This window comes from Melozone crissalis, unplaced genomic scaffold (genome assembly GCF_028551555.1).
Source record: "Melozone crissalis strain CALT ecotype California unplaced genomic scaffold, PUWL_Pcris_2 ptg000012l_1, whole genome shotgun sequence".
NCBI classification, from domain to species: domain Eukaryota; kingdom Metazoa; phylum Chordata; class Aves; order Passeriformes; family Passerellidae; genus Melozone; species Melozone crissalis.
In genome coordinates, this window is record NW_026535790.1 from 14,095,064 (window position 1) to 14,122,383 (window position 27,320).

Sequence of the window (27,320 nt, forward strand, 5' to 3'; positions counted from 1 at the left end):
CAGCCACTTTTCCTCCGTCACCTGGAAGTGCACACGGATGCCATTTTCTGCCTGGAAATCAGGCAGATTTTAGGGTTTATAATGGGTGCAGGGACACCCTGTTTGTGTCAGTACTGACCTGTGTCTGCTCCCAAGAGCCTGTCTCCTCCTTTCCTGCTTGGAATCCCACAAACAAGGCATCGATGGAGTGTGAATCCAGCACAGGGTATGCTGGTGTTTGGAATCATGGGCCACTTGGGGTTATGCATGCAGGGTTGCTAACAGGAAACCAGGCAGAAAATCACCCTGCATTTGCCCACTCAATGTTCCGGATACCCTTTGGAAAGCTGGGTGTCCAGAGGAGAAGTGGTATTTCACAGTTGGGCATGAAAAGGGGAACCACTGCAGCTTGTGTTTTTCAGGCAAGAGTTAAGCCAGGAGCTGCCAAAGTTGCTCATTTTCAGGAAATCTGGTATCCGTGGGATTCAGGGCTCCTCTGGCCAGGACTACAAAAGCTGGAGAGGGACTCTTTCCAAGGGCATGGAGTGACAGGACAAGGGGGAATGGGTTCACATCGACACTGGGCATGGATAGATTGGATATAAGAGAGAAAATCTTCCCTGTGAGGGTGGTAAGGCACTGGCACAGAGAAAATGTGAATGCCCCATCCCTGGACACGTCCAAGGCCAGGTTAGAAGGGGCTTGGAGCAACCTGGGGTAGTGCAAGGTGTCCCAGTCCGTGGCAGGGGGTTGGAACAAGGTGGGCTTTAAGGTCCCTTCCAACCCAAACCATTCTGGGATTCCATGACTGCCGCTGGCCTCCCAGGTCTGGGTTTCATGTGTGTCGTTCATAAATGCTCTGTTTCATCCCAGATACCCCTCTGGCACCGTGGTGGGTTTCAGATCAGCTTTGGAATTCCCTATGCTGTGCTGTGTGTGTTCATGCATGGATCACTTTCTGCACTGTGTGTTTTGGAGACCCACACTCTTACTGCTTTTCCAGCCCCTGGCTGGATGGTTTTAGGACCCCCTCATTGTACCTCCTTCCCTTTCCCTCTGCCCATCTCTCAACTGCAAATCCCTGTGTTTCTTCCCAAAGAAGAGGCTGCAGTCTGTGTTTCACACTGGGGCTCCAAACACTTTGCAGAGTCAAGAGCTGTTCCATGAGGGAGCAGCAGGGAGAGAGAGGGATGGGGGCCCTGGCAAGAGGGCACCCCCCAAAGTGGGTGTGTAAAATATAGGTTTGGGAAATCTGAAGAGACAGAAAAATTTATTAAAAACAATTAATAGCTGCTCCAACCAAGGATTTAACCTGAAACCAAAACCTTAGGGAGGGAGGAAATGAAGTGGTGTACAATTGTTATTTTATTGCTTAATTTCTTATTATTTTTTTTTTTTAATGTGATATGCTAAATGCAAATAAGCGTTTGTACCAAGCAGGAGAGGGAGGGGATGGAAGACATGCCGGGAAAAGTGAGTGGGATCTAGGTTTTGCATCGTTCACTGAATTACTGGCAGGTCTTTTGTAACATCTGTTAAAAATAAAACAAACATTCATTTCCATTTCTCGCTGCCTGAGATGGCTCCTGCAAAAAAATTTCAACCTGTCCAGGAATTCGTCTTGAAAGTTGCCCTCCCTCTCCTCACGCCTCCTCCAGGGGAGATTTCCTTCCTGGACTTCCCAGGGGCTCCATTAGCCCCACATTAAAGCCTTTCTACTTTGCTCTAAAACTCTCCATCGGAGTAAAAGGAATTCTAATAAACCACTGGGAAGACTCTGCTATTCACTCTTTCCATGGAAACACGGCGCTGCCTTGGAGCAGAGCTCCTCTCGATGGAGCCTGGGTCACGGCAGGAGGAGACCAGGGAGGGATGCAGAGATGGTTTCCATTATAAGAGACCTTTTGAGAGAAATAATCGCCGCACTCCCACCAAGGAAAGCCTTGGAGGTGTCAGGGGCCTCAGCACGATGAGGGAGCGGGGCCAGCCCCCGAGGGGGTGGTGGTGGTGGTGGGGAGTGGGATCTGAGAAACTCATTAAAACATCTGATTAGTGGAAATTAAGGCACCCAGGACTGAATCTCCCTCTCAGCAGGGATGGGTCCAGGAGGGTGGATGGACCTGTGATGCAGGAAGAGGCTGCACAAGGGGGCTCAAGGCTGGGGATGTGGGGTACAGGGAGGGCACGGGGTCATGGGAGGACAGTGGTGGCTCCACATCCACGGCTGTGCTGCACAGACCAGACATCACACCACAAAAATACATTTTTCGAGGCCAAAAAAAGCCTGTTTGCTCCGGGAGGGGATTTCTGGCCGTTCCCTGGGTCCCAGACGGGAGCTGGACAAGGAGGTCAGCGGATGGATCCCTACCTGAAGCCACTGTGATATAATTAATTTCCAGCCTCCTCGCAGGCACAGTCATCCCGAGCGTTGCTGTTCTGACACCGTGCTGCAAGATGAAGGATTTTCTTTTTTTTTTTTTTTTTTTTTAAGCGTGAGGAAGCTCGTTAGAAATAGCCCGAAGGGCAAAGTTAGGAAATGAAAATCCATCGGATCCGCTCGGAGCCGATGCACGGAGCTCGATGAGAGCTGGGGCAGGGCTGCTGCTCCTGCCTGCGAGGAGCCACCACACGTGTGGGGTGTGTGGCACCTGGGCAGGGGACAAAATCCATCCATTGGGATTGGGGCTGAGGGAAAATCTGCCAGGAAGAGGGATGAAATAAAGATGAATGAGAAAGAGCCAGCTTAGAGCATCCTGTGTAGGTACTGGGGAGGTCCTTGGACCCTGGGTTGGCCACTCATGTCAGGGCTGGTGGGAAAAGCTCAGTTTTCTCAGGATGCCTTATCATTTAGGTCAAAGTGGTGAGACACCGAGGGAGCCAGAGTGCCTTTGTTTTAGCAGCTCCAGAAATAACATTGCTATGAGTCATTATTTTTTAGCCTCTCCAGGGCAGGAGGTGCTGTGTTATGTCCAGGGAAGCCTCCGACTTTGATCAGCAAGGTGAGCCCTGCTCTCATGGCAGGGGAGGTGGGAAGAGGCTTTTTGATGCTGTTTTGTGGTAGCTCAGGGTGAGATTGCTCGAGGATGCTCTGGATCTGGATTTTATCAAGGGGATGGAAACTTTTCCATCTGCATAACTGAGCAGCAGCATCCTCTGTGAGCTTGGAGGTTTTAATGAGTGAAGTTAATTGGTGTTATAGGTGGTGGTCTCCCACCCAGGCAGTGGTTTGGCTTAGACAGACATGACCGTGTCATGCAAACAGAGGTGACGTGGGTGTCGACACCTCAGAAATGCTGAGAAGTCATGAAATCAGCCTTTTTGAACCCGTAAATCGTAGGTGCAGAAAACTTTAAAGGCTCCAGAAAAAGAAAAAGTGTTTAACAACCAAAGTGTTTGGTGGTGATTAAATTTGCATATGGGGCTCCCTGGGGCTTGTGGTTTCAACCTTTCACCCCACCACGGTGAGGTCAGGGTTGGAGGAGAGCGGGGCTGAGATCTTCCCGAAATCACAGGGCTCCTGGAGGTGGGGATTTCAAACATACCAGAGCCGGGAAATAACACGGACAGACCAGATTGTTGAATTTATTGGATTGCAGTGTAAAAATAACAAATCCTTTAGTCTTCTGTCAATCCCAGAGGAGAAGCTGGGGGGTGATGCCCTTTGGGTCCATCCCACCTTGGCTTCACTGGGGTGGCAGTCACGGCTTGTGATGCCAAACAGTGCCAGGCTCCTGTGTGTGAAGGGCAGGGCAGATTGGTGATTACAGGGAATAACAGCGAGTCCCTGGAGAGCCATGAGGTCCCAGCTTGATTTACCATCCTGCAGAGAGGCATGTGTGGAGCTGGAGGTGGCTGGGAGCATATTGTGGTGTATTACCTACACACGGCCAGACTGGGTCTGCCATGGGGATGGGGATGGGGAGAATAAAGACAGGGGAGATGAGAACAAGCAGCCTGCTTTTGCAGGTGCTGTGTCCCCTTGTGAGGTTTGGTCTGCTTTGCAGCTTGATGGCTGCTATCTCGAGTAATTAACAGGGAAAAGAGAGGGCCTGGTTATCCATCCTTCAAGAGCAAGGGGTTGAATTGAAAGGCAGCGCCTTGGAAGTGGATCAAATAGCTCTCCAGCCCCCCGCGTACGGCTCGGAAACTTGCTGCCGTGCTGCGTTATCAAGGTGAACAGCTTTAGTTCAATTAACGAGAGGCTCCGAGCGGAGCCGTGGGAGGAGGCAGGGCTGGGCAGCAGCCGGGGCTCGGAGCCGCGATCCCGGCACGGCACGGCACGGCACGGGTGGCCAGGGCACCGGCTCCCCGTCCTCGCCTCTGCGACGGGTTTTATTTACCCCTTGGGAAAAAAATCGGTGTATGTGTCTGTCTGTCTGTGTGTGTGTGTGTGTGTAAGGGTCGCTCTTTGTTAGCACCTCCCTTTCCCCCTCCTGCTAATAATAAACCTCCCCAAAATCAATCGCTGCCAGCCATGAGTTGCCGCCCGCTCCCCGTGCACCTCAATAATCCCCGCAGATGATGGTGCTGGGAGCCCGCCTGGATTTTTCCCTGCCGGTCGCTGCCTGGGCTGCAGCTGGCTCCGGCACGCAGAAAGCTGCAGGTGTGATTTGTTCATTTGCCTCCACCTCCCCCCTTTTCTCCCCCCCCGTTTTCTCCCTCCTGCTCTGCTTCCCCGCCGAGCCCACCTAGCTCATCGCAGCCGGCTCATCACCAGAGCCGCATTCCACCCTGCCAGAGCCGCATCCCGCCCGGCCAGACCCGCATCCCACCCTGCCAGACCCGCATCCCACCCTGCCAAAGCCGCATCCCACCCTGCCAGACCCGCATCCCACCCTGCCAGAGCCGCATCCCGCCCGGCCAGACCCGCATCCCGCCCTGCGCCGACCCTCCGGCATCCCCCGGTGCAGTGCTGGCAGAGGGTTGGGATGGCTGGGCTGGAGTGTGTGTGTGTGTGTGCGTGTGCGTGTGTGTGTGTGTGTGTGTGTGTGTGTGTGTGTTCGAGGAGGGGGGGTTAATCTGATCCTACGAGGTTGGAAAAGGAAAAAAAAAAAAAAATCAAAACTATAAAGAAGGCAGCAGCCTCCTCCTTTTCCCTCTCCCCCGCTCCAGAGGATTAAGCCTACCAAAAAAAAAAAAAAAAAAAAAAGGGAGAGAGAGAGGAAAAAAAAAATGTCTGCAGCTTTCTGTTGACCCTGCATGATGGCATTTTTGCGCTCTGTGTGCTGCCTCTGCTGATTGCTATTCCTGGCACAAACACACACACACACGCGCACACACACACACACACACACGCAGCCCCAGCACGGCTCACACGGGCACGGCGAGCCCCACTCCAAAATACAAAAAAAAAAAAAAAAAAAATCCAAAAAAAAAAGAAACCACCCCAAACCCAACCCAAGCCGGTGCCGCTCGGTGTCCCTGGCCACCCTGGTCTGTGTCGGGAGAGCTGCCAGCACCCGCTGCCGCTCGCCCTCTCCTCCACCCCACTTCTCACCTCGGTCCCCAGCTCCAAGCGAGCACTTTCTGCCGGAGCCGCCCGCAGCCAGAGCCCTCCACCACTCCTACCGCTGGCATTACATTTTCAGGCTGGATGCTATAGGGCCGTTTCTAATTACCTTATATCCCCTAGTGGTCTATGAATAATGGTTAGTGAAGGAGCTCAGAAGGGCTGCTGAGAAGGGAAGCAAAAAAAAAAAAAAAAAAAAAAAAAAAAGGGAGAATTGTGCTATTTCTCACATTTTTTTTTCTAAGGATCTAATCTGGCTACTGTGCTCTGGAAGAGGAGGAGAGCGAGCCAGCAGGAGAGAGAGGAGAGAGCGAGGACCATCGCAGGTATTGTTGCAAGCTACATCTTTGTGCTTTTTTTTTTTTTTTCCTTTTTTTTTCCTTCTTCTTTTTTTTTTTTTTTTTCCTTGAAGCCGCAGCAGAATTGGAAGGGAGGGCGTGAGGGTGGTGGGGCGGGTGAGGGTGTGCGGACAGAGCTTTTTCCGGATTTATTTTTTTCTCTTGTGCAACTCGTGTGCTGCTGCTGCTGCGATTGAATGGATGCACGGCGCCGGCATCGCGGAGTTTGGGGAGGGAGGGGGGATTATACGTGCGTGTGTGTGTGTTGTGTGTGTGTTGTGTTGTGTGTGTGTTGTGTTGTGTGTGTGTTGTGTGTGTGTCCTATTTGCAGCAGCAACGGAGGAGCCGGGGGGCGTGTGTGGGGGGGCTGTTTTTGCTTTTTCTGGAAGTAATAAAAGAAATTTGCAACCGGTCCAAAAACCCCTCCTGACTTGCCGATTGATGGGTGTCTGAACAAAGATACAGCTGAGACTTGGAAATGTTTGTGCGTGTAAAGGGGGTGGATTTCCTTTTGCTTGTCCTGAATCCCTACTTTGGCAAAGTTGAAATAATAATGGGCACGGGGCTGCGAAAGGCTCTGCAGAGAAGGAAGCCTTCCCGGGGAGGCTGATTTAATTGAGGAGTTATGGATGTGCATGGTTTTATACTTCCAAAAGTTGCGGCGGTGCCGCGGGCGGGCGCCTGGCTCTCCTTGCCGTTGTCTGCACGTGAGAACGCTGACTTGATGGATTTTCTTTCTTTTATTCGGTGGCTGGCGGGGCAGGGAAAAAAATGGATCTAGCAGATAACCCAAGGAATCGTGGGGTTTGCACATCTGGCTGCGCCTTTGGAAAGCCCCTTGATGGGACTTTCACCTCCCGCTCCCTTTCTCCCACGGCAAATTTTTTGCCTCCAAATCCTCCCGTTGACATCAATAAACAAACAAACCGGGGAATAGCCGTGGAGCCCCGGTGAGGGGGCTCGGAGTGCTGCCCGGGGGTGGGGAACCGTGTGTGCTTTTGTTTTAAATAACGAAACGGCGATGATTGAAAACATATGAATAGGATGCAATGCAGAGCGGGTGTGTTACGGGGCGGGAAGGAGGGGGGGGGAAGAGCTGGAAAACTGCTTATACGACAGAAGCAGAGCTTGAATGAGTGTGGTGAGATGAAAGGCGAGGGGTCCGTCCCTCGCCCGGCTGCGAGGGGGGGCGATTCCCAAAGGCGCAGGAATGATCTCGGCGTGGGGAAGCTCACTGGGGGGAAAGAAATACCAAAAAACCGAAAAAAACCCCCAAAAAACCCCCCAAAAAACAAACAACCAACCTGAAGTATTTGATTATATCCCGTCCAACTTTGCCGGTTGCGGCGTTAATGGAGATAATTGTCCTCAAAAAGAATAAAACCGGGGGGAAATATGATTGTGGTGTATGGAGGGGGGAAATGTGCAGGTCCCCAAACCCCACGGGCTCCCCGCAAAAAGCGCTGCCGGGGTTGGGGACACCGAACGTGGCCGGATTGTGTTTATTTGGGAAATAAAGATGGAGCAATTGCCCTGGGGAAGGCAGGCTGTAATCCCCCCGGGAAGGGCTCCGAACCTCACCGGTGCTGCCCTTGCTGCCTGCCCTTGCTGCCCGCCCTGCCCGGCCTTGCTTTTGTGTTTGTTTGCTTGCGAGGAGGGGGAGAAGGGAGCTGGGGGGGCCGCGAAGGCGGGGAGAAGCCGTGAGGGCGGAGAGCCGATTTAAATTGGACTTAATGGATTCCCAGGGCAGCTCTTTTAGATGAAAGTCAAAATAAGAGCCAAAGTGAATCTCAGCAGACCTGTCTGTTGCATTAGAGATGCAGCCCTTCCTCTCCCTCCCTCCCTTTATTCTTTAAAAGAGAGAGGGGAAAAAAGTGTTATCCTTACGGAAGACGGCGTGGAGTTTCTCATTCCTATAATGCGAGCTCTAATTGAAGAACTTGCGGCCTCTTGGGAGACTCTTTACTGATCGCTGCTTTTGTTATTCATGCCGCGCTCTGTTTTCTCGGGATTTTTTTGGGGGGGGGGCTGATGCGGGTCTGTCTGCGCCGGGTGTGATGCTGTGTCCCCCCCAGGGTGTGATGCTGTGTCCCCCCCAAGGTGTGATGCTGTGTCCCCCCAGGGTGTGATGCTGTGTCCCCCCCAAGGTGTGATGCTGTGTCCCGGGTGTGATGTTGTCCCGGGTGTGATGCTGTGTCCCCCCAAGGTGTGATGCTGTCCCAGGTGTGATGCTGTGTCCCTCCAGGCTGTGATGCTGTGTCTCCCCAGGGTGTGATGCTGTGTCCCAGGTGTGATGCTGTGTCCCCCCAGGGTGTGATGCTGTCCCAGGTGTGATGCTGTGTCCCCCCCAGGGTGTGATGCTGTCCCAGGTGTGATGCTGTGTCCCCCCCAGGCTGGCTCTGGGGCTGACAGCAGGTAGGACCCCCTGGTCCCCTCCTCAGGGGGTCACACTGGGCTCCCCCGGGTGGGTTGTGCTGTGCTGGAGGAGGAGATGAGCAGCTGAAAGCCCCCGGGAGCTGTTGGAAGGGGAGATGCTGCAGCCTGGCTGCGGGTGGCTCTCGTCCTCACAGGACCCCCTGGGATGGATCTTGCCCAGCGTGGCTCATGGGGATGGGGGCACAGCAGGGCTGCTGCCTCCTGCCAGTGCTCACTGCGATGGTTTCGGGGTGCCATGGAGTGCACTTGGTGCAGAGGGCACAGTGCAGCCCTGCTGTCGCTGCTCTCCTGTCCCGCGGGGCTCTGCGGTGTCACCTGGAGGGGACAGCTGTTGTGCCAACGCCCCGTGGGTGCTCTGCCCACCCAGGCTGAGGAGCAGGACACGGGCAGTGAGCCTGCAGGACCTGTGCTGGGCGAGTTTCCCTCCTCTCCTGCCTTTTCTGTTGCTCAAGAATTCAGGGGTGCACAGGGAGACTGGCAGATGGGGCTCCCCCCTTCAGAGGTCTCATCTCCCCTCTCAGCCCAGAGGAGCTGCTGGCCTGTGTCCCCAAGCCCTGTGTCCCCACAGGGTCCCATGGTGATGCTGCCCATGGCAGTGGGCTGGTTTGATGCAGCCAAAAGCTCCTGGGGGGCAGGTCCTTGCTGTCCCTGTGTCCCTTTCCCAGCCTTGGGCACCCATTTGAACTGCACTTGAGCTCTGCATGGATGAAAACAAGAGCCACGAGCCCCAGGGCCGCTGTCAGTGGCGTTTGGTGGCTGTGGGGTGAGCGTGGCTGGGGAGGAGGATGTGTGAGCAGGATGGGGCTCTGCCAGCCCATCGGCTTAGCACGGAGGCAAAGCAGTTAACCTGGACACCTGATCTCCCCGGGAATTGTGTATTGACCCTGACAGCGATGCATCAGGAGCGACAGACTCTCCATCATCGATCCCTCTCCTCCCATCACCAGGTGTCGACACCGACAGCCGTGGAGCCAGCTTTAATTTCGGGCCTCTGGCTCCAGCACGTAACACTTAGCCATGGTCCCAAGGTGCCACCAGGCTTTGCAAACAAACACCTCCACAGGCAGGTGACCGTCCCCATTTTGTGGCAGGGATGGCACTTGCTGTGGGTGGCCAGCTGAGCTGGGGGCAGGGCTGCCAAGGGACCATCCCAGAGCCATTGGGCAGGATGGCATTGCCGCCTTTGGTGTGTGATCCAGGGATCACCCAGAGTTCCTGCTTTGCCAGTTTTGGCTAGGAAAACCCTCTGATCTGGCACCCCTTGTGCCACCAGTGTTGAACAGCAGAGGATTTGCCCAAGCTGGGGTGTCCCAGTCCTTTTGCAGCCTTTTCTGGGTGACCTTATCTGGCCTGGATGTATCTTGTCTTTCCCACCTCTAAAATGGCCACTACCTAACCTTCTGTGTGGTCAGGTGTGTGTGCCACCCCACAGGGACCTGCTGGGGAGCCTGGTGGGTTTTTGGGTGCCTTGATTTCGGGCAGGGGCCGACTGGCACCTCGCCTCTCCTCCTTCCCAGCATCTTGAGATTTCCAAGATGCACGCAGCCAAGCTGAGGCTGAAAAAGCTGCTTGTGGTTCAAGAGCATCTCCTCGATGGAGGAGAGAGGGGGAGGCTTTTCATTCCTGCCTTTCTTTTGGAGCCATCCAAGCTCCCCTCGCCGGTGCAGGGGCTCTTCCCGCTCCCCCCCGGCAGGGAACGTTAAAAGCCAGGGGCAGCGGATATCTTGACACCCCGTCAATCCCAGCCTTTTACAGCAGCAGTCTCTGAAGGCTGGCACTGCTGCACAGAAGAAAACAAGTGAGAAGAGGGGGGGAGGCGAGAGCAAGCCTTTGCAGCCGGCAATCGATAATTGTGGTGTCACTCACTGCCTTGGAAGTTCCCGCATCCCCACGGTCGCTGGTGGGGGGAGAAGGGCAGGGTGGGAGCTGGGCTCTGCCCTGCCAGCCCTGGGCACGGGGCAGGGAGGGTGGCAGGGGGTGAGCGCCCAGCCCTGAGCAGGAGCCTCCCGCTGCATTACTCACCACTTGATGTAGCTTGAACCTTTCAACTCCCTCCCCTTGGGGATGGAGCGGGCTGGGCAGAAGGTGTTGACGGAAAGCGCTCTCCTTTCTTAGCTTTGAGGGTTTTTATTCCCCTTTCCGTGTTTTATTTCCTTCCCCACCTCTCTCTATGGGAATTTTGGGCTTTAATAAACTCCCCAAAATATAAAAGAAACCCAAAAAACCCCCCATCCCAGCTCCCCCTCATGTGTGTCTCCATCTTAGCAAAAGCCGAGGCAAAAGATCAAGGAATTCTTCCTTTTGTGCAGCTTTCAAGACCAAAGATGTGCCGGTGAAAAGGGGAGGCTCAGAGTACCAGGCACACACAAGTGTTAAAGGAGAGGCTTCCCTTTTGTCTCCAAGGCAATCAGCCGGTGAAGGGATCCACAAATTAATTAAAAATTGCTCTGTCTTGATTGAGTTATTCCTGCTCGCATCCCACCTGCCTATCAAAAGACTGGGAATGGCAGGAGGAAATTCCTATTTCTTTCCCAAACAGCTCAGACACGTACCACGGTCTGTCTCGTTTGCCTTTTATCCCAGGCAGCAAAGGAAATAAAAAAAAGAAAGGGCTGGCGCGGTATCCAAAGAGATCTCTCCCCGAGGATGCGTCCCCTCTCCTGCGCTAACAAATGCTGCGGTATTTGGACGATTTGGAAGAAAAATGAGCAGATTTACGTGTCAGGCATGGGCCAAATTGTAGTTGGAACTCCATGAAGTTGATGGAGATCCATCGGAGATTAATTTGGCCCCAGGTCTGGCGCTTGCTCCGCAGGGAATAGGCTGGATCTCTGCCTTGGTTGAAACAAGAGGTATTCAAATGGGTTTGTTGTGGCTGTGCTGTGCCCAAGTGGTAGAGCCGAGCAAAAATCCCAACTGGTTGTATCCCCGGTGCCAGAGCACCATAAATACACCTCGAGCTGTCAGGTCCTGCTCAGTCTCTACCGCATTTACCACTGAGAACGCTTTCAGGGGGTAGATTTATCTGTAGGGGCTGTGCACAAGTCTCCCTGTGTGCTTTGCTAAGAGGCTTGAACTCCATCCCGGTGTCCTGATGGGGGAAGCCTTTCTCCCCTCCTGTTTATGGGATTTCCACCCAAACCGAGCCTGTGCCTGGTCTCAGAGAGCCCAGCCCTCCTTCACTGGGCTCAGGCTCTGGTTTGGGGAGGGTATCATCAGTCAGTGCCTCCGAGCAGGATTCGGGGGGGTTGCTTTGCTGCTTTGCAGTCAGACCTTGCTTCCTCTGCTTTATTGTCATCTCCGCTCTTAGTCACCGCTCGATGCCTCACCAGAGGACACTGCTCCTGCTGCATTTATGGCAGCCACTAAAATTGGCTGCTCCGACAGGGAGGGACTCCGAGCATCAGGGAGGCTCTGCCCAGCTCCCTGATGGTCCTTGGCATCGTGTGGGGAGCGTAGGGGAGCTGCAGGGCAGGTCTGTGTCTGTCACCAAATGGGTCCCCCGTGCTGAGGATGTGTGGGGGAATATGGGAGCAGTGCTGGAGAGGAGCAGCAGTGGCCACGTTCTCAGGTGGAGATGGCTGGTGTGTAAATGAAAATGAGATGCTCGATAAAGTAGGAAAGCATAATTAAAAACGTTCACGGCTGCTGGCTCGCGAGGCGTGGGCACTCAGTGATCCAGCGAGGCACGGCCGCCCCCTCCCCAAACCCCACGGCTCTCAGCCTTCCTTGTCCTGTAATAGCTTGTCCTTCACATGCCTGTCTCTGCGTGATCTATTGAACAGGGCTGGCCTCTCATACCACTGCCTTCCACCAGGCCTGGATTCTCCAGAGGAGACTCTAGTCCTATCATAGCATGTCCTTCACCGTGACTGCTGCTGCACAGAGACACGGCAGCACGGGGCTCTAATACCTTGTAATTCACTGTGACTGCTGTGGCAGGCCCTGCACCGTGCTGTGCTGCAGCAACCCTTCAGACCCCTTGGCTTTTGCATCTGCTCCTGGGCTGCAGAGCAAGGAAGGGGACAGATGGTGGAGGTGTCCCAGGCTTGGTGGGGCTCCCTGGCTCCTGCTGGGGCTGGGAAGGTGCTGAGCATCCCCAGGACACGGTCCCATCCTGATTCCTGGGTGGTTTAAAGGAGGCAGTGCTGGGTGCCAAGCTCTGCCTTGGCAGGGGAGAAATCCCTGTGATTGTGCCAGGGTGAGGAATGGCCCTTGGATGCAAGGAAAGCATCCTTCCTCTGGGTGGTTTGGGCATCATGATAAATGTCAATATCTCTGCACACACAAAGGAGAAGGGGACATTTGGCTACCGAGCGTGTTTGCTCCAGGAGCTGATTTACTTTGAAGACTTCAAGGCTTCTCTGATGCTTCCCTCTTCACTGGTTAACCCTGTTCCTTTGCCAGTTAAATGGAAATGCAGCTGCCATCAATAAAGCCCTCCTGGAGGCTGTTCCAGGGATGTGTCCACACTGCTCCCAGTGCTGTGCTGGACACTGCTCCCTCTCCAGCTGGTCTGGTTTAGCTCCTTCATGGGCTGCACCCCTGAGCTTTTGCTGCCCTGGTAAAGTGAGAGTCCCTGTGAGGGATGAGGGTTTTCCAGCCAAGTATGGAGATCCCAGTGCTCAGAGCATCCCCTTGGAGCCTTGCTGTGCACAGAGCAGGGTGGGGGTGACCATGGCTCAGCCAGGAACCAGATTTGGGGTTGTTGCTTTGTGTTGCTGGGTTTTCTTTGGAGGGGAGGCATTGGAAAGCCTGGAAGCTGGAGCCTGTAAGAAGAGTGAGGATGTTTTGTCAGGGCTCCCAGGACGGGAGAAGAGCATGTTTGGTGGTGAGATGGATGAGGGAGCAAATTTTGGGAGCTAGTGCTTCCCTGCAGCATGATGCTCAGCTTGTTTTCCAAAAAACAGGAGTTGGCATCTCCTGTTTTGCTTCCATACAAATCATCAGCATTGTTGTTGCTCCTGCTTGGACTGAGGAAGGAGGAATTTGGCCCAGTGGCTCTTTTCCCTCCTGCTTCCCCTAGCATTCTAGGCTACAGATCTGCAAACAGCTGTAAGGAGAGCAGAGATCGTTAGCTGGCAGGATCAGATGAGATAGTTTCTTAAAAGGATTGTCTGATTTCTCTATTGATCAGCCTGATTTAAAAGGGGGAGTCGGGTCAGGGGGCATAAATTATCATTGAAGGAGGGGTGAAGGCCTCAGAGGCTGTGCTGCATTAGCTGCAGTGCTGAGGAATGTGTCTCTCGGTGGGGACTGAGCGCCGTGGCTGCCGGCCAAGCTGGGTCTCCTCCACGCTCAGCTGGGAACCGAGTCAAGGGAAGTGCATTTCAACTTGGGAAAGAGCCTCTCTCTCTCTTTGCCAAACTGCTTTCTGCAGCCCCCACCGTTTGGAAGGGTGTGCAGCGTGGCCCTGGGTGAGGTTTGGGGTGTGGTGATGGTTTGGGGCCGCTCTGAGCTCCCTCCTTCCCCAGAGAGAGGATGCTCTCACCCCGCAGAGACCTGCGACCTCTCCCTGGCTTTCCCCAGGCTCCCTGTGTGGTCTGCAGCGAGATGCTGAGCCACGGGAGGTTTCTGCCTCCCTGGCTGTAAAATGAAGCTAATCTGCAACCTGAGGTTGCTGCTTTCGCCGTTCTTGTGATCGCTGCCCACGGCTCCTGCATCTCCTGCCGCTGGAGTCACGGGGCTTGCAGGCTTTGCAGTGGCCCCCCAGCTCTGGGTTATGGCAAGAGGAATGGGAAAACATCCAGGGGAAGTGAGGCACCATCCACATTGATGGCAGACGGTCTGGTTTTGGGGACATGGCGCATCTTCCACACCAGCTTGTTCTGCTTGTTCATTCTTCCCTCATTCTCATCCGTCCTCATGGTGGAGGAGCCTTTTGTGCCTGGGTCAGTGTCCCATCTCTGCCTTCTCCCAGGGTTTGCATCTCCCACAGCTCTCTGGGCAGGACTGTGGGGATCTGCAGTGGGGCTGTGTCACTGTGACAGGGTTGTGTCACCGCAACAGGGCATGAGCTGCAGCCAGGACAGGCTGTCTCAACAGGGAAAGCTGCAGGAGCACTTGTGAGGTGGCAGATCATCCTTTGATTGAGTTTGTGCCCTTTCCAACCCCGATGGAGCTTGTTCCTCTTATTTCTGGCTGTGCTAAATTAAAACAGTGCAAGAAGTGTGGTTTCCTCAGCTGTGGGCAGGTCTGAGGTGCCCTGGTGGGCGCTGGGCTGGCACATCTGCCTGGAGCAGCACCACGGGGGAGGCTGACACAGCCACACTGCTGGTGTCCCCAGGCCGGGGACATGTCCTGAAACTGGGTCCATCTGCCCTTTCCCAGTGCTGTTCCACATGCCAGAAGTGCAGCCAAGGCTGCTGCCTGCCCCTGAGCTGCCCATCCTCTTGTTCCTGCCTTCCTGCATAGAATCATTGAATCACAGCATCATTAGGGTTGGGAAACCCCTCTAAGACCATCAAGTCCAACTATTAACCAAACACTGCCAAGCCCACCAGGTGCCACATCCACACATTTTTTCAGCTTCCAGGATGGATGAACACTCCAGCAATACCCTGGACAGCCTGTTCTGATGCCTGATCACCCTTTTGGTGAAGACATTTTCCCTAATATCCAACTTCAACTGCCCCTGGCTCAACCTGAGCCATTTCCCCTTGTCCTATCCCTTGTTACCTGGAGCAGAGCCCGACCCTCACCTGGCTGCACCTTTCTGTCAGGGACTTGAGGAGTGTGAGGAGTTTTCCCCTGAGCCTCCTTTTCTGCAGGTTGAACCTCCCCATCTCCCTCAGCTGCTTCTTGTTCTCTGGATCCTTCCCCAGCTCCGTTGCCTGTTTCTGGACACACTCCAGCACTCCAGCCTCTTCCTTGGAGTGGAGGGAGCATCCCCATGTGCCCCATCCCTGTGCACAGTGTCTGCTGGGCACAGCAGCGTGGTGCTTCCCCATGACGTGTGCCTTGGAAGGCGCCGAGCCAGGCCATTATCACGGATCGCTTCTGCCAGGTGGCGAGCAGGGCACCAGCATCCCAGCCCAGGGCACGGCTGGGAGCGGGCACAGGGTTCAAAGGCTGTGGATCTCACTCACAGCAGCCCCTCTCCCAGCGAGGAGGAGAGCATCTCTTCCAAGCATCAGCCTCCCAGCACGGCTGTGGGAGCAGCCGGCAGCGTGCGGCAGCTGGGCCGGCATTATCCTGGAAATGTCACCCGAATGCCAGCGCGCCGGTGAGCGCCAGGACGTGGCGGGAGGCGGTGACTCGGCTCGCCGGCATTGGCTACCATCTTAGAGGAAATGTGGAGCGGCGGGTAATTATTTCTCGTTCTTAATTGAAATTTCAGCCTCAGTGGTTCGCCAGAGCGGGCGGGAGCAGGAGCACAGGCGAGCGTGGCACCAACGCGGGGCTCGTCGTGGGATGGGGGGAGCACGAGTGAGCTGAGCCTGTGGGGTGGCAAAGCATCTCCCAGGCTCCAGGGAAGGAATTCCCATAGCCCACAGCGTGGCCTGCTCATGGCTGCAAAATAAAACCATCCCCCAGAACGCCAGGATTTTAATTTCTTTTTTTTTTTTTTAGCGGGGGAGGATGCTTTATTGTTTCTTTATCCCCATATTTCTGTTTTGCTTGGGATGAAGGGCCAATTAACTGGAATTAGGCGCTGCAGCCTGGCACCCCGCGTGGGCTCGGAGCAATCAGGTGGAGCGCAGCATGGCTGATGAGAGCCAATCAAGATGTATAAATGAGGTGTTGACATTCAAACAGCGGGTACCCGCGCCTGCCCGGCCGCAGCCGCGCCTGCGTGCTGCCAACCACGGCACCGACCCTGCCATGGGGGGAGCTGGAGCCCCACAGGGCAGCCGGGTCTGATTTGGATCCAAAAGTGTGCTGGGGACACTCAGCTGCCCATGCTGGGGCAGTGGGTGTGAGGGAGAGGAGTGGACACCCCTGCCAGGGTGTGTTTGCTGGCAGTGCCCGTGCCCAGTGCTGGTGCATCCCCTTAGTGCTGCTCCAGGCGGGGCAGCCAAGCAGAACTTTGTTCCTTTAGGGAAACCGAGGCACAGGGCAAGATGGTGGACAAGGTCCATAATGCTGGGGCCTGGTTTCACCCTCAAGGTTTTGTATTTCCATTGCTTGGATCAGTTTGGCCTTCAAGTCCCCAAGTGGTGTTGGGACACATTTGTCCCCCCACTGTCTAGGCGCTGTGGATGGGGACCTCAGTGTGGCCACCATACTGGCAGCACCCCCAGCAGTTTGTCACCCTCAGCCCTTGGGTTTGCCACTGTGGGACACCCTGGAATGTGGGGACCAGGGCCACCAGCGGCTGTGCCAGCACACACAGGGCAGAGGAGCTCAGAGGCCATCCAGGGAGGAGAAAGCAGCTCCGGGGCGAACAGCCTCATCTGCGTTTCCTGTCTCACCATGGAGAAATCACATGTGGTGAGAGGCTCTAAAAATAGGCTCAGCAAACTTTTAACCACATTTGCAGATGTTAAAGGTAAAGCCAGAGCAGCCCTGGCGAAGCAAACATCCCCGGCCGTGCCTCCCTGGTGCTCACCCTCAGCTCTGCCGGTGGTGGGGAGCCAGCTCTGAGGGCAGCAGCCCCCAGATGGGCAGTGGGGCCGAGCCTGAGCCCCGTGGTGTGGTTCTGCTGTGTGTCCCCATTAAGTGTGTGGCAGGAGGACATTAGGAGCAGGAGCACGTACCGGCAGGCTCTGTCTAACAGCGCTGCCGCCTGACCCTGATTTGTAGCAGGGCTGAGCAGGGAGGTTTGCTGTAGTGTTACAGCTTTTCCTGTGGTAATAGCCGGCCAGGCAGCACTCACACAGCGCTGCCAGTGGCACCGGGAGCCCGCAGTGGCACGGGGAACCCACGGTGGGAAGGAGATGCTGTAGCTGGGTCATGGCACATTTGCTTGCAGGAGAGCTGAGGGGGCATGTGGGGACACGGTGTTGCTGCTGGAGCTGTGTCTCCCCATGGCAGCAGTGCTGGCAGGAACACAGCTGGATCTGCCTGTCCTTGTCCCCACCAGCCCAGTGACTCCATGTCCACTGGCTTGTCCTGCACACTGCACTGGGTGCTGCTGTGTCCTTGCCTCCTGCCCGTGTCACATTGCCAGGGCTGGAGTCAACTGGGGACAGTGGCCAGGGCTGCCAGGTCCTCTCCCAGCCGAGGTGTCAGCTCCCTGATGGCACTCAGGGGATGCTGTTTCATTTCCCCTGTCTCTGCCATGCCAGGGGTGACAAACCATCGGAGGGTGCCAGCCCTGTGGCCACAGCGAGGTCCCTTTGTACCATCCCTGTGAGATCTGTGTGGGGATGGATGCATTGCCATGCATCCCCGGGGACTCACAGAGGCAAAACTGCCCTGGTAATGGAATGGAAATAAGAAGCCTGGAGGGTTGAGGTGAGCCCCAAGGTTGTGGAGGGCTGGCAAGGGGCATTCTGCCCACAAAAGATGGAAGGGGCAGCATCACTCTGTGGTGCCATGGTCCCTGGCCTCTGCCAGCCCCAAATGGGAGATAGCAAGAATCTTTAACCTCACAAACGTGGAAGGTTGACTCGAACCATCAGAAAGATGAAAGAGACAGAGAGAGGGAACGATTAAAGGGAAGAAATGGAGATTCCTCATGTTACCTTTGCTGCCTGATACCGGCAACTTGTGAACCCTCAGCACCTCTCACGTGCAGCTCGGTGCTGGGGCACGGGAGGGCACGACTTTCTCCTCAGGAGGGAACTTCCCAGGAAGGTTTTAATGCTTGCTGTTGGTGTGATGTCTGGGGGAATCCGCTGCTTTCTGTCTGCCATTGCCTGGCTTCGCCTTCTCCTGCTGGCAACTGATGCGTCCTCACAGCTGAGTTTGGGGTGATGGTTTGGGTTGTTGTCAGCCTTCACCTGCAACACTGGAGGGGAGAATCTGCCCCTCAGAGTTTTATTTAGCTAAAAGAACCAACCCAAACCCAACCTCAGTCAGGTGCAGGCTGTGGGGTGCCTCATGGTGGGATGACTGGGATGCTGGGGAGCAGCACTGCCAGAGGAATCTCCACTGGCCACATTGGGGTCGGTGTTTTGGCAAAAGGCATCACCTTGCCAGTAGGAATAATAGCCAGGAGGGGGAGGGGGCCAGGGCAGGCAGACAAGCAAATCCGTTTTATCAGACGCCGCATATTTTATGAAAGCACATTTCAGCTCTTCAGCCTTGGAAAGCTTTTCATACCCTTTAATTTTCTAATAAAAAGGAATTACGTTTGCTGAAAAGCCAGTAACAAGATTCACTGTCATTGTCTTTTGTACAGACCATAATTCCTGGCTCGGGCTCCTGCCTGCAGCCCCGTTGTGTGGTCCCAGGTGTGGATCTGGGGTGCTGGCAGGGGGACCTCAGGACCATGGCTTTGTCACTGGAACTTGTGGCAGGTGCTCAGGAATGAGGGGGTGGAGGTGAGCACCACGTTTGTCTGCATCCACAGTGATGCCTCTTGGTGCCCAACACAGATCCCTGAGAAAGCAGCAGCTGGTTTTGAGCTGGTTCCTGCTGCCTGGGTGTGCCAGGTGGGATGGCCTTTGAACCAAAAATCAGTTTAATTGCCTGGTCATTGGCTCGAGAGCAGTGTGAGGTCCTGACGAGGCTGGTGGCTGGCAGACAGCTTTCCTGGTCTTTGATGTGGCTGGGACAGGTTGTGGTTGCACATGTGTTGGAGCAATGGGGTGTCTTTGCTGAGGACAACGAGCCGATGTCCCCTGGCCCTGCAGATCTGACTGGTGAAAAGGTTCAGCTGGGCAGCCAGCAATTCCCAGTTATCCCCCTCCATCCTGGGTATCCCTCCTGCAGGCTGCAGGACCTGCCACATGTGACATGTCAGCAAGCCCAGGGCACTCCCAAACCCCAGCCATCCACAGGCTCTGACAGCAGGCAAAGCATCTCTGGGTACCAACACCGAGAGCCACCAACTCCTCCTAGCTCCCAGCAAACCCTGAGCACATCCTGCTGGTGTTTGCAGCATGGGGAGCCCTCGGGGGCTCACTCACACCCCACTTTCCTGCAGAGGTGCATCCCCTGGGATCGCTGGAGCCTCAGCCCTGTTGGTGCCATGCGGTTGCCACGTGGCGCCGGAGCCGCGACGCCGCTGGCGCTGCCTCCCCTTCCGAGCTGCTCATTTGAAGTTTCAGCTCACCGGCTGCCTTCGTGCAGGTGGGATGCAAAACCAGCCCACAAACACCAATAAATATCTTCTATATCCTCCTCCCCTCCACCCCCCGCCTCCAATTCTCGTTTTCATTCTTACTTCCCAGCTGGTTCTGGGGGGGAAAACGGGTTTTCAAAGCTTTCCGTAAACGTGTGTAACAATGGGAAGCGTTGCCTTTTAGCCTGCGGCCGGCACAGTTTTAAATGAGGTCCCAGGTAGTCATGGTTACCTCTCCTCTTCAGTAAGAGATGACTTTTATTTCCTGCCTTTTGTATTTGCACATCTCAGATATACATTCTCCTAAACCATAATTGGTATTCACGGATAGACAGGAACGCAGGAGTGAGCTGCCACAAGAGGGGAAGAGCCAGATGGACGCAGGGGGTGTCAAGGTCTCCAAGCCCCCAAACATCAGGAAATCTTAATTTCAAGTCATTTTTCCTCCCCTGGCAAGGGCGGGGAGGCAGACCTGTCTCTCCACAGCCTCAGGGCTTGTCCTGATCCCACCTCCATTGCAGCATCCTGGCTATTCTGGCTGAATTCGGGATTTACCCTCTTATCCTGCAAGCCTCTCCATCATCCTGCATCCCCCCCTAGCATCCCTTGATGATGCTGAGCTGGGAAGGTGAAGGAGGGGCTGCCCTGTGCCCCTTGTCCCCAAGCAGAGTCCCGACGCCCCCCAGGCACTTGGGGGGCCAAGGCTGCACCCCTTGATTTTTGGAGGCACCAAGGGGGAGCAGAGCAGTGGGGCTGCGCACTCACAGCGGGCACAGCCCGGGGAGGGAGAAGCGCTCGGCAATGATTGATGAAAGATCATAGCCTCATTCCACGGGATCATTGCTCAGAGTGTGGGCAAAGCTGCGAGTCCCAAGGGAACCATCGCCTGGATGCATGTGAGCCTGCGATTCAGGGCAGAGGGGATGCAACGACACATATTTTATGCCTTTTTTATTTTTTCTCCCTCTCTCTCTCTCTCTCTCTCTCTCTCTCTCTCTATCTCTCTCTCTCTAAAGCACCAGGAAAACAAAAACCCAAGCTGTCTAATCAGAGACAAGCAGATTCCACCCACTTCCTTGGAAAACTTGCATTTGCTAGGAAATCATCTCGCTGCATTTACAGCAAGCAGAGTGCCCCAGCGGTAGCTCGTGCCTTTCTGGCAGGATGATAACCAGTGCTGAACAATTATTGCGCTGGAGCGGGAGCAGCAGACATATTGGCTTTTCTCAGCCAGCAGGAAAGAATTTGCAAAACTAAGCAGGCGACTGGAGCAGCTCGGATTTGCAGCGTTGGATGCGCGGTGCCGCGGATTCACAGCTCACCAGATTTGCTGGTGGCAGCATATCAGGGACTCGCACACCGCATGCACCTGGGCTCCTATTTACATGAATTTTTTTTTTTTTTTTTTTTTTTTTTTTTTTTTTGCAAGGGAAGGGCTTGATTTTGTTGCCTGGAAAATGTGTCTGATTCCCAGCTTCCCTTGTGGATGCTCAGCCCCCCCAGGTTTGTGCTTGGGTAGTGGGGAGAAGTTGTTTGTTTTTTTGTTTTTCCCCTTTTAATGGGAAAAGTGTGTATTTGTCACAGAATTGTAGAATAGTTTGAGTTGGAAGGGACTTAAGACCATCCACTTTCACCCCCTGCCATGGGCAGGGACATCTTTCACTATCCCAGGTTGCTCCAAGCCCTGTCCAGTCTGGTCTTGGACACTTCCAGGGATGGAGCATTCACAGATTCTCTAGGCACATGTGCCAGGGCCTCACCACCCTCACAGGAGGGTGTTCTTAAAAGAAAGTCTCAAAAAAACCTGTCAGAATTGTTGTGAAGGAGGTTGTCCTTAAAAACCAGCACTGGGAAGAAAGGCAGCAGTTCCAGCAGGATCCTGCCCCATGCCAGCCTGGCTGCCCTTAGCATCACCAGAGGAGCAGAGTCAGTCTGGGGGTTCCCAGGAGAACCCTCTTGGGGCACAGCCACAAATCCCCAATCAAAGAAAACTCCTTTGCTCAGTTGTAACTTCAGGCAGAGATGTATGGGATTGCTGGAGCAGCTCCCATCTGCAGAGGTTTTGTGACTCTCCCACAGATTAAACTCTCCCACATCTGCCCTTGTCTTCTCCATGGGCTGAGCAGAGTGGAAGCAGAGAAATCCCTTCCCTTCAGGCTTGTGGGGCTGGGAACTGGATCTGTTCCCATTTCCCTCTGCCCACTCACAGCACTCCCTGTCTCTGCTGGAGCATTTCTGGAGGGGATGCTCCAATGTGGAGAGGTGTCACGGTGAGGTTTTGGTGTGGATCTGAACTGTGTTCCTACCATGGGTGCAGCTTGCAGAGCCTGGGATACTCTTCCCAGCCCTGCTCGGGATGCAAACTGTGCATCAGTTGCACCAGCAGCTGATGGAGACTCCAGTATATTAGCAGCATTAATTAAGTTACAAAAATTATGCATGTTATCAGTTATGAGACGACCTTTCATAAACTCCGTTATTAAAGCAATAAAGCATGACCCGCTGGTCCTAACCAGTCTAATGGCTGGCTAAGAGCACGGTTTTTCACATAATACTTTTAGCAGGTCATTAGCTGGGCAACAAGATAACGTGGAGAGCCAAAGTGACGTGCAGGAATGGCAGTGGAGGCAGAACAGTGCCTGGTGAGGGGACACAGGGCTGGGGGTCACCTGTCCTCCCCGCATGGCTTGTATGGGTGGTGGGCTTGTCTGATGCTGGGTGATGGTGGAGTGGTGGGTGATGCTGGGGTGCTCCCAGACTGTGCAGTGCTGAAATCCCAGTGCCACGGGGCAAACCCAGCCCTGGGGCAGGTGTGGGGCTGGTGTCAGACCCTCTGAGCTGTGGTTTCCCTGCCAGAGCCCACCCTGCAGAAGGGAGATGGGGTGCTGTGATGTGGCCATCCCAACAGTGAGCTACAGGATGAGGATGGAGGTTCTGACCTTCCATGGGGCCAGGGCTGGGACGGAGGGGCCTGGGCTCTCTCTGCCTGGGTGCTCTTGGTGTATGGACAGTGCTGGTCTCAGCACATGGCTGGTGTTGGTCTCTCTGGGCTGAAACCCCAATTTGAGGCTGTACAGGTTGGTCCCCTCCCTGCCGTGCTGGGGGGACATGCCAGGCATCCAGGGCCACCTGGATGAACCCACCAAGCCCTGGCCCCCAGGTCCTGCTCCCTGCACAGCCTGGTGCTGTTATTGAGCCCACCCCAGCTGAGTGTGATGCCCTCCCTACCCCTGGCTGTGCCATGAGACCTGGGCACGCCAAGAGCTGCGCCACAATCCAGCACCCCCAAAGCGCCTTTGCCGGTCCCCGCCAGCCGTTTCCAAGCACTGACCCTCTCCATAAACAAAGGAGAGGGAGAGGGAGGGTGGCTGGCATGTTAATATACTCTCCCCCCCTCTTTTCCTCCCTTCATCCCTCTGGGAAAGGCCTTTGCAGATATAAGCAAACCTTGATTAAAAGCTGCCTGACAGGCAACGGCAGCAGCAAGCAGCAGGCAAGGAAGCTCTCCAAGTCCAAAGGGAGCTGCTTCTGCTGCTGCCGCTGCTGCCTCCATTCTCAGATGTCCCTGATCCTTTAATCAATCACAGCCGCGGAAGAGAAGAGCAAACAGCCGTGCCGGGGCAGAGGTATGTGCACGCATTCGTTCCAGCCGCAGCCCTGGGCTGCAGCACGGAGCCGTCCCCGCGCCCCGAGCTGCTCTTTCATCTCCCGGAGACAAGCAGGGGCTGTGTCCCTGCCCGTGCCTCCCACAGCCCCCAGGAATCTGCGTGGAGGATGGTTCCCCACGGGGAGCAGGCAGAGGGAGGAGGCTCCTGCCCTCTCCCCAGGTGCTCCATCCGTCCAGGGTGCGTTCCTGGGTAGGGGATTCTCCCAGCTGCCATCCCATGGGCTGTGCCACACTGGCGCTCGTGTGCCTGGCTAGCAGGGGGAATGGGGTGCAGGGAGAATGGGGTGCTGGCTGCCATCCCATGGGCTGTGCCACACTGGTGCTCGTGTGCCTGGCTAGCAGGGGGAATGGGGTGCTTGCAGATGTTGGGGAGCTTTGGGAGTGGGGATAGCCACAGGGAGCCAGCCTGGCTGTTGTGTCTAACACAGGGCTGGCCAAAACCTATCCATCCTTTGGCGGGCACGTGGAGCAGCGCTCGTGGCTCCTGGGATGTCCCCATCGGGGGGCAGAGCCCCATCTTTGGCTCTGTGGGGTGGGCAAGGATCTGCTCCAGCCCCGGAGGGACAGGCAGGGCCTCACGCCAGCTGCGGCCATGCCTGGAACCACCAGCATGCAGAGAAACCGCCCACCCCCGGGATGATTTGTCACCAAGTCCTGTGTGTCACCGCGGGGCTCGCTCCACGGAGAGGCTGGAGATGGGGGCGGAGGGAGGGGAAAACCACGTCGTTTCAATAAAACCCAGCAAAATCCTCTCGTTCCTGACGTGCTTCCCCAGCTCGCGTGCGGCAGCGGGAGCTCCGCCGGTGCGAGGCCGGCAGGGGCAGGCAGGGACCGCGATTTCCCTGCTTATTTTTGCTGCTGCTTATTTTTAGCGCCGCTTCTTAATATATTGTGACAGTGCCCTGGGACGCAGCGCGCCTCTGGTCGCAGGAGAAGGTGTCTGGGGCAGGGCTGCTCGATGCCACCAACGAGCTGCAGCCAATGGTCGGCGCAAGGGCGGCTAACGAGGCACCCGACGCTAACGGGGGGTCCCCAGGGGAGCTGGGGGTGAACCTGGGCATTGAATTTGTCAGGGCTCTGCAGGGAGGGACTTGCTCTTGGGGGTTTTAATGTGTTTTTTAATTAGGCAGTTGTGGTAATGGCGGGCTGGTCACTGGCAGAGCTGGTGCCAGGTGGGAGCCGTGCCGTGGTAGAGCAGGTGCCTGTGCAGGCAGGGATGTGGGTGGTTTGGTGTTTCAGTGCCTACTGGGGGACTCCAGTGCTGTGCTGACTTTGATCTCCCTCCCTGGAGCTGTTTTTTGGGAAGGGTTGAGTGGTTTCCATGCCAAGATGTGCCTCACAGTTGCCTTTTTGGACCTCCAAGTGGGTTTTGGTGCAAGGCAGAGAGGCAGCTGGCAGAGGCACAGGATTTTGCTGGGATCAGGGTGAGATCCCACCAAGCCAGAGGTTGCTGGTGCTGGCTCAGCTGTGGGTGTAATCCCAGTGGGGATGCTGTGTCTGTGGGGAGATCTGGGTGCAGTGTGGGGCTGGGTTTGGCAGCAGGAGTCTGCATGCACAGGCTCTGCCTGCCCCAAGCCCATTAGTGATGGATCTTTGTGGAATAACCCTCCTCATTAAGGCGAGCTACCCCGTGTGTCAAAGCTGCTTTATAAGGAAATTATACTCAGCTCCAGCCGGGATGAGTGTATGTAAATGGGGAGACACACAGCCCTGATTGAGACATCATGGGGCAGCTCAGCCCAGGACCCCTGGGAATCTCCAGTCCTGGGGGAAACAGGGGCTCCAGAGGGGCTGGAGGGTGCTGGTGGTGTGGGATGCACCTCAGCCACCTCCTGAGGTCTGGCAGCCCCTGTGTGCACTCAGGGCTTTGCAGGAGCCATGGAGCTGGTTAGGGCTGGAATATCTACACGTGTTGGAAGCTCCAGTCACCACATCCTCCCAACAGCTTTGCAAAGTACCTCCTCTCTGCACTGTGTTTGGGGGAGCAGAGGGGAACCCCCTCCCTTCCATCCCATTCCCCAGTTTTATCAAGATGTCACTGCATGCCCAGCACTGGTGGAGGAAGTGTGGAGTCCCGTTCTGCTCCTCATGCCATGACCTGAAGCCCTACTGAGCTGGGATTAAATCCTCCTGACCACACATCTGAGGTGCTGGGATGCTCCAACGTTTGGAAGAAGCAGGAAGAATGTGCCAGAGCTGAAGCCATCACAGGGCTTTGGAGCCCATAATGGGACACTGAGGACACCAAAGGACACCATGAGACACCGAGGTTCTTCACACAGCACCTGCGCTCTCTGCTCCATCCCAGGAAGGAGCGGACACAGCACCCACCAGCCCCCCGGGATCCAAGGGGAGCATCCCCTCAGGACACTGGCACCTCTTTGTGGAAGCAGGGTGACAGCTTGGCAGGGAATTGAGACCCTTCTTTTTTTTGGCAGCGCGTTCCTAATCAGCAGGACCCGCGCGCCCCGCCGCAGGCACGCCGCGCGCTGCTATTTACGGAGCTACTTGAAATACACCTGCAAGAGAGGAGAGGAGAGAGGAGCCAGCAAGTAAATAACCCAGCAACCCGCCGGAATGAAAGCAGGGAGAAGAGAGGCAGGCAAAAAAAAAACCCCACAATGAAGTGTGATGTGGAATTGAGGGGCTCCATCCCAGTCATGCTGTGGTTTTCCACCAGGATGCTCAGTGGTTTTGGTGGTTGGTGGGGAGACCCCATCCCACTGTTGTCCAGCTCAGTGCATCTCTGGAATGGGCAGGGGGATGGATGGATGGATGGATGGATGGATGGATGGATGGATGGAGCCTTTTGCCCACCTCCCCACTTGCTTTGTTTACCTCCTGCTGCTGCTCATCTCCTGCCTCCCCCCCACCCTCCTCTGAAACATAAATCAAACAGCTTAAAATGTAAAGCATCAAAAATTCTAAAACCTTCATCTATTATTAACTGTGACAGTAAATTCCACCTCTGAATGTTTCACATAGCAACTGTTACCAGGACTCAGCATCCAAAGCTGATGTTCCAGCAACTTTCCATCACGGTGCCGCCGCCACTCCAGCAGTGCTGACACCAGCCTGGTGAGACTGGCTGCCACTCCCAACACTTCTCAATGGGATTGGGATGCCAGCACAGAAACCGAGCTCAGATTTAGTAAATACAGCCCAGGATCAGAAAGGAGCTTGGTGCCTGCATGTGGGAGCTGATGGTGGGATCCCCCATTGTGGTCCTCCCTCTCTGTTGGTCATGCAACCCCCCAAACTTCATTACTTTCACCGTCACGTCATGAAGCACCATAAATAACAAGGATGGGGATGAAGTGGTTAAAATAAAGGGATAGTGAAGGGTTTTTGCAGGGGTTGACGTTTGCTTTTGTACCTCCACTTTGTCCTGGTGCTGGATGTTGTTGTGGCCCCTGCGTGGTGACCCTCAGCCTGGCATGGGCAGGGGTTCTCACTGCTCTGAGCATTGGGTTGTGCTGAGTTTGTGGTGTGCCAGGAGCCCTCAGGGATCAGGAGCCAGGTGTTCACCAGAGGGGTTTGTTCATGTTTTGGTGTTTGCTTCCCTTCCCCACGAGCCATCATGGCTCTGTTCTGTGCTGTGTCCCCTGCCTGGAGGTTGAGCTAGGGTGTTTTGGGTTGGATTTGGCTGCATGGCAGCACTGTGAGCCTGGCTGGAGGTAGGGAGAGCCATGGCTCTGCAACCCCATGGAATGCTGAGCCTGCTCTGGTGAGAGCCCCACCAGTGCACCAGCACCACGACCATGGCAAGGCTCACACCAGCACCCCAAGCACCCAAAACCACCCAAATTCCCCCAGAAACACCCACCAGGCCATGCCTGGTGCCCCCATACCCTGGCACAGGCATCCCTTCCTTGCCATCATCCTGGCTGTGCCACCTTCCTGCAAATCCTGTGGCTGCCCACTGGGATCTGGTGCTGTGCCATGCCGTGCCGTGCTGTGCTGTGCTGGCTGCAGGGCCAGGCAGCAGCGGCTGCTCTGCCTCTCCCCAGGGACAGGCAGCAATTTTCCTGCTCTGAAGAAGCCTGTGAAGGTTTTGAGTGAATCTGGGAAGCAAATCTAATTGGCAACCTGGTAATTCCTCGGGGGGACATGTACTTTGGTCATATCTAAGTACATTCCAGCCAGTGTTTAAGACACGCTGAATCCAAACTTGGACAGTCAAATACCAGCAGCTCTAAGCTCCTTATCTATTTCAGG

The 27,320-nt window shown here is 55.3% G+C and overlaps 1 protein-coding gene and 1 long non-coding RNA gene across 5 annotated transcripts in view; one reads left to right on the forward strand and one right to left on the reverse strand.

Annotated features, from left to right (window-relative positions):
• RAI1 (retinoic acid induced 1) overlaps positions 1-27,320 on the forward strand; it is a 72,844-nt gene that overhangs the window by 29,944 nt on the left and 15,580 nt on the right. For 3 of the 4 annotated variants that reach the window (XM_054270644.1, XM_054270645.1, XM_054270647.1), the window contains one exon: positions 5,734-5,814. The gene's annotated coding sequence lies outside the window, so the exon portion shown is untranslated. Of the gene's footprint in view, positions 1-5,582; positions 5,628-5,733; positions 5,815-27,320 lie in introns of those variants that run through there. The other variant, XM_054270646.1, reaches the window with a different exon arrangement.
• LOC128933651 (uncharacterized) lies at positions 3,403-4,738 on the reverse strand. Its single transcript, XR_008482804.1, has 3 exons — positions 4,710-4,738; positions 4,481-4,576; positions 3,403-3,799 (listed from the first exon to the last, which is right to left on the reverse strand). It is a non-coding gene; the product is annotated as an uncharacterized LOC128933651 (long non-coding RNA).